Raw genomic sequence first — 7401 nt, forward strand, 5'->3', positions numbered from 1 at the left:
TAGGAAGGATATTATCAAGCTGCTGAGGGTTCAGAAGAGATTTACCAAGATGTTGGAAGATTTGAGTTATAAGGAGAGGCTGGATAGGCTGGGACTTTTTCTCACTGTAGGAGGTTACATTTATAAAATTATGATGGGTATAGATAAGCTGAATGGCAAGTGTCTTTTCCATAGGGTTGGGGATTTCAAAACTAGGGGGCATATTTTTAAGTAAAAGGAGGAAGATTCAAAAGAGACATGGGGCAATTTCTTTTCCATGAGAGTGGTTAGTGTGTGAATGAACTTCCAGAGGAACTGGTGGGTGTGGATACAGTTACAATACTTAAAAGACATTTGGATAAGTACATGAATACAAAATGTTTGGAGGGGTATGTGCCAAGTGCAGACAGGTGGGCCAGTTTAGTTTGGGAACGTGGTCCATGTGGACTAGTTGGACTGAAGTCTCTGTTTCCATGCTGTCTGACTCTATGACTCTAATTGGCAGAGTCAATATGGTTTTGCGAAAGGGAATTTGTGTTAAATTGATCTGTTAGTGTTCTTTAATGAAGGAATCCTTCAATGTGCTGTAGATAAAGGGGAACCATTGGATGTACTATACTTAAATTTCCAGAAGACTTCTGCCATATCATAGAGTCATAGAGATATACAGGATGGAAACAGATCCTTCAGTTCAACTCATCCATGCTGACCAGATATTCCAACCTAATCTAGTCCCATTTGCCAGCACTTGGCCCATATCCCTCTAAATCCTTCCTATTCATGTATCCATCCAGAGTTTCGAGGGATATGAGCCAAATGCTGGCAAATGGGACCAGGTTAATTTTGGATCTCTGGTCGGCATTGACTAGTTGGAGCGAAGGGTCTGTTTTCATGCTATGACTCTGAATGTTTCTAATTTAAGTAAATGGGCTCAGATCTAGCAAATGGAGTATTATTGTGTGGGAAATTGGAAATTGTCCACTTTGGCAGGAAGAATTATTAGATTAGATTCCCTATGGTATGGAAACAGGCCCTTCGGCCCAACAAGTCCACACCGACCCTCCGAAGACCATTCTCCTACATTTACCCCTGACTAATGCACCTAACACTACAGGCAATTTAGCATGGCCAATTCATCTAATCTGCACATCTTTGGACTGTGGGAGGAAACCGGAGCACCTGGAGGAAACCCACACAGACATGAGAAGATGTGCAAACTCCACACAGATAGTCGCCCGAGACAGGAATTGAACTCAGGTCCCTGCCGCTGTGAGGCAGCAGTGCTAACCACTGAGCTACCGTGCTGCTCAAATGAAAAAAAAAGCAGATAGAGTCATAGCACGGAAACAGACCCTTTGGTCCAACTCGTCCATGCTGACCAAATATCCCAATCCAATCTAGTCCCACTTGCCAGCACCCAGTCCATATCCCTCTAAACTCATATTCATATACCCATTCAGATGCCTTTTAAATGTTGCAATTGTACCAGCCTCCACCACTTCCTCTGGCTGCTCATTCCATACACATACAACCCTCTGTGTGAACAAATTGCCCCTCAAGTCTCTTTTCTATCTTTCCCCTCTCACCCTAAACCTATGCCCGTTAGTTGTGGACTCCCCCACCCCAGGGAAGAGACTTTGTCTATTTATCCTATCATGATTTTATAAACCTCTAGAAGGTCACCCCTCAGTAATGAAAGATTGCAGAGGGTTCTAGGTGTCCTGCCCAGAAGGAGCCAGAAAGGACTAATATGCAGATACAGCAAGTAATGCGGAAAGCTAATTGGGAACTGAACACAAAAGCGGGGAGGTTACACTTCAGTTATATAGGGCATTGGTGAGCACTGTATTGGTCTCCTTATTTAAGGAAGGATGCAAGTATGTTGGAGGCAGTTCGAGGGTCCATTAGACTCATACCTGGAATGGGCAGGTTGGACAGGCTGGGCTTATATCCACTAGAATTTCGGAAAGTATAGAGCGACTTGACTGAAACATGTAAGATCCTGAGAGGTCCTGATTGGGTGGATGTGGAGAGGATGGATCTTCTTGTGGGAGAATCTAGAACTGGGAGTAACTGTTTAAAAAGAAAGGGGTCACCCATTTAAAATGGAAAGGAGGCGATTTCTTTTCTTATAGTCGGCCATAAGTCTTTGGAACTCTCTGCCTCAAAAGCAGAGCCTGTGAATGTTTTGAAGGCTGAAGGAGGTAGATTCTTGCTAAGCAATGGGGCAAAAGATTTTCAGGAGATGGAGGAATGCAGATTTGAGGTTAGAATCAGATCAGGCAGCATCTTATTGAATGGCACAGCAGGTTTGAGGGGCTGAATGGCCTACTCCTGCTCATACATTCACTCTTACCATATGCCAAAGGCACATGTTGGAAGGATGTTCAGACTGAACCTCAGCCTGTTTGACCATGTTATGAACACTTCTGAAAGGGACTTGGTCCCATAGCCTCTGGATCAGAGGCAAGAACACTGTCCATTGCCTCACATTAGCTCTGGTCCTTTTGCCAATAACTTAAATCTGTGTCCCTCTGTTTACGAGCCTCCTTAGCAGTGGAGTTTCTCCCACTTTCATTTCCTCCATCAAAGACCTTCAGAATTTTGAGCATCTTCATTAATAGCCCTTTATCCATCTCTGACTCAGGGAGAGCAAGTCTGACTTTCAACCTCTCCAATTGGCTGGCATCCCTCATCCTTGGCATCATTCTGTACAAATCCATTCAGCACTCTCTTCCAAGGCTTTCTCATCCCTCTCGATAGTGTGATGCCAAGACCTGAGCACAACATTCCAGTTCAGATGATCCAGTACTTTACAAAGAATCATAGAATCCCTACAGCCATTCGGCCCATCAAATCCACACCAACCCTCCAAAGAGCATCATACCCAGACCCACCCTATCCCTGTGACCCTACATTTCCCCATTGATCCTAGCCTGCACATCCCTGGACACCATGGGCAGCCTAGCATGGCCAATCCACCCTAACCTGCACATCTTTGGACTGTGGGAGGAAATCGGAGTAAACCCACACAGACACGGGGAGAACATGCAAACTCCAACACAGCCAGTAGTCTGAGGTCAGAATCGAATCTGGATCCCTGGCACTGTGAGGCAGCAGCGCTAACTACTCGGTCCCTGTGCATTTCTATGCCATGACTCTATTGTTAGAGTCAGGAATCCTGAACATCTTTTCTTAAGCAATCTTTTCTCCTGTTGTGTTGCCTACTAAGAGTTGTGTAGCTCTGCCCCCACCCCTTTCCGTTCTCAAACATGCTATCATCATCCCTTTTAATCAATGCTGCTGCTTCTGATTCTTCAAAGTGCATCACTTCACCCTTCATGTGTGTGGAGTTCATGTATGTAAATTCATGGAGTGTCCATAATAAATAAAATTGCAAGAAATAGGAGCATGAATAGGCCATTCGACCCCTCAGGACTGTTCTGCCATTCATTATGATCATGACTGATCTCACTGTGGTCTTAACTCCACTTTCCTGCACTGCCCTCAGCAACCATCAACTCCTGTGACAATCAAAACCTCATTGAAACGGCTTCTGCTGCTCTCTCGGGGAGAGAGTTTCAAAAACTCATGATGCTCTGAGAGAAGAAGTTCCTCCTCATCTCCTCAGAGAGACCCCTGACTTTGAAAGTGTGCTCCTGGTTCTCAGTTCCCTCACAAGAGGAAACTTCTCAACATGCACTTTGTTGGGCGTCCTCAAGAGTCTTATGTCTTTCAATTTGATCACCTCTTATTCAAAACTCCAATACGATCACCTCTTATTCAAAACTCCAATACTTATAGGTCTAACCAGCTTGACCTTTCTTTAGAAAGACAAGTCCTTTGTCCTGGGAATCAGGACAGATTGGAGGATCTTCATCAGCTGATATTTTATCCTGAGTTATTTCCATCTTAGTATTTTTTGCCAGTTGGGGTTTGCCATTTCCTTCCACTTCAAGAGGCATATCCCGAGACCATTTCACCTGGATGGGGAATTCAAATCCCACCATTGTTGATTGATGGGAAAAACCCATCAGACCGGCTCATGCCTTTTAGGGAAGGAAACGTCGATTCTCCTGCTCCTTGGATGCTGCCTGACCTGCTGCGCTTTTCCAGCAACACATTTTCAGTAGGGAAGGAAACTGCCATCCTTACCTGGTCTGGCCGACATGTGGCTCCAGACCCACAGCAATGTGGTTGACTCTTAACTGCCTTCTGGGAAATACATGTTGGCCTAGCCAGTGATGACTTCATCCTGTGAATAAATAAAGTAAAATGCTTGAATGACCCTGGTTCAATTCTCCCTCGAGCTAGTCTTTCTTTGGACTCTATGATTGGACTTGGCTTCCTGTGTATGCCCTGCAGGTAAATGGTTTTGCCATGATTGAGTGTTTTTTTTAGTTCATTGTAACAGCACTGCAAACAGTGATGCTTATAATTGTTCAAACAAACTTAGTTTCCCTGATATAAGCACAAAAAGTGCTGGAGAAAAACAGCAGGTCTAACAGCATCTATGAAAGCAGAAACCGCTAACATTTCCGATTCACTATGACTCTTTCTGAGAATACGAAGGACTCTTCAAAATGCTTCGTGTTCTGAGAAAAAGTCATACCAGACTCGAAACATCAACTCTGTTTTTCTCTCTCTGCAGATGCTGCCAGACCTGCTGAGTTTCTCCAGCATTCGTTTCAGATTTGCGCAGAACTCTGCTTTTATTGGTTCGTCTGATGCTAACTTCCATTTTATTGTTCACACAGTTTATTTTGAAAGTGAAGACTTTGATTGGCAGCTGTGGTAAGCTTCTGATACAACATGCTTGCAAGTATATCCAGTGATGAAAAAGATAGTTTTATTGGAGGACAACCTTCTCACAAGCATGCGCTGTTAATTCGATCGTTAATTTATCCAAAACTCAAAAAAGTCAGTGTGTCTTGCTCTCTAAGCTGCTGCAAGGGCAAAGGTCAGTGTGCGTGGGCATTTGGAAAACTTTGAACCCAACCGTGAGTGACTCAGGGGGTAGTGCTCCTACCTCCGGATCAGATGAGAATTGGTGGTGCTGAGCGAATGCAGAGGAGCCACCAATCAGGAGAGAGACATTAAACCACCAGCTGTGGCTGGGCATTAAAGATTCCTTGGTGCCAATTAGAAGGAAAGCAGGGAGCGAGAACCCCACTGGAATACAATTGGAAAGTGCTGCAGGACCCTCAGCACAGTGGCTCAGTGGTCAGCCCTGCTGCCTCACAGCACCAGAGACCTGGGTTATATTCCACTCTCAGGCAACTTCTGTGTAGAGTTTACACATTCTCCCCATGTCTGTGTGGATTTCCTCCTGCAGTACACGCATATGCAGGTTAGGTGGATTGGCCATGCTAAGTTGCCCATGGCGTCCAGGGATCTGTAGGTGAGATGGTTTAGCCATGAGCAGTGTGGGCTGTGGCTCTGGGTGGGCTGCCCTTCGGAGGGTCTGTGTGTACTCAATGGGCTGAATGGCCTGCTTCCACACTGTAGGGATTCTAAGTTGGGCAGGATCTTTCCCAAGCACTTCCTGTTCTTATTTCAGATCTCCAGCAACAACAGCGTTTTGCTTTGAGTTATCTCTGGTGTCCTGTGGCCAATATTGATCCCTCGGCAAACATCACAAAAACAGATTATGTGGTCATTATTACATTGCTGTTTGCAGGAGCTTGCTGTGTGTAAATGAGCTGCTGTGCTTCGTATAACATTACTCTGTTGGCTGAGGAAGCACGTTAGGGCATCCTGGGCTAATGGAAGGTGATATTTAAATACAAGTCTTGCTTTTTGTTCTTTCTGACCTCCTTAAACAATGCAATTTAAGGATTGAGAAAGAAAGACAGAAAGAAGGGAAATTTCACGTCAAAAGAGAGAGAGAGAGAGAGAGAGATAAAGAGAGGGAAAGAAAGACTGGATGGAGAGACAGTGAAAAAATCCACATAGAAACAGTAAGAAAGTTTTTTAGATGTTTTAAATCTTTAAGATTGGAGTTGGTGGAATGACCCTGTACAGTTTAAATGTTCACTTTCCAGATCAGGAGGGGTTTGTTGTATTTTGCATTTGCAGTTATCACTGTTACAAGGCCTGACTTCCTGCAAGGACTTTAGAGGGCTATTAATATGCAAATCCAACAAAACTTTGGACAGCAGAATGGGATCCTTCATATCCACCGGAGAGAGTAATTACGGCCTTTGTTAATCTCATCTGACAGCCGTATCTATCTAGATTTTACAAGAATGCGAGAAGATCTCATTAAAACTTAAGATTCAAGGGGGCTCGGCAGGATAAATGCTGAGAGGGTGTTGCAGGACTCTAGACATTGGGGGTGTGGGGAGGGGGCATAGTTTCAACATGGGGGATCTCCCTTTTAGGAGGGAGATAAAGAGGATTATTTTTCTTTCAGAGGTCTTTAGTGTTTGGCATTCTCTCACACCAGAGAGCAGCGGATATATATTAAAGTTTGCATTAGACAGGTTTCTGATTGAAGAGGGAGTCAGCAGTTGTAGTCGGAAAGGTGGAGCTGGGACCATAATCAGATTAGCCATACTCTTGCTAGATGGCAGAGCAGGCTTGAGGGGCAGAATAGCCTGGCCCTTGCATTCTTGAGAACACATCTTCAGTTTTGCACTGGACAGTCTACCTGAGCTACTTGAGCTTGGAGTGGTAATTAAACCTGCAAACTCCTGACTCAAGGGGCTATTAGCCCCAGCTGACCCCTCACCAGGGTGGGACGGTGGCTCAGTGATGGGTACTGCTGCCTCACAATGCCAGGGACCCGGGTTCAATTCCAACCTTGGGCGACTGTGCAGAGTTTGCACATTCTCCCTGTCTGCATGGGTTTCCTCTAGGTGCTCCGGATTCCTCCCACAGTCCAAAGATGTGCAGGTTAGGGTGGATTGGCCATGCTAAATTGCTCATAGTGTGCAGGTTTGTTGGATTGACCATGCTAAATTGCTCATAGTGTGCAGGTTAGATGGATTGACCATGCTAAATTATCCATATTGCCCAGGTATGTGCATGTTAGGGTGGACTGGCCATGCTAAATGCTAAACCTCTACAAAGGTTTATCTTAGCCTGCTGGACCAACTTTCCTCATTCCTGAAGAAGGGCTAATGCCCGAAACGTCGATTCTCCTGTTCCCTAGATGCTGCCTGACCTGCTGCGCTTTTCCAGCAACACATTTCCATCTCTGATCTCCAGCATCTGCAGACCTCACTTTCTCCTCAAAGATTTCAACCTACTGCGAATCCTTTTACAAGGATGCCTTCCTTGAAGAAGCTCTCTTCCTCCCTCTACAAAGATTGCTGGACAAACTTTCCCCATTCCTGAAGAAGGGCTTATGCCCGAAACGTCGATTCTCCTGTTCCCTGGATGCTGCCTGACCTGCTGCGCTTTTCCAGCAACACATTT

The sequence above is a fragment of the Chiloscyllium plagiosum genome, chromosome 48, assembly GCF_004010195.1.
Source record: "Chiloscyllium plagiosum isolate BGI_BamShark_2017 chromosome 48, ASM401019v2, whole genome shotgun sequence".
Classification (NCBI taxonomy): Eukaryota; Metazoa; Chordata; class Chondrichthyes; order Orectolobiformes; family Hemiscylliidae; genus Chiloscyllium; species Chiloscyllium plagiosum.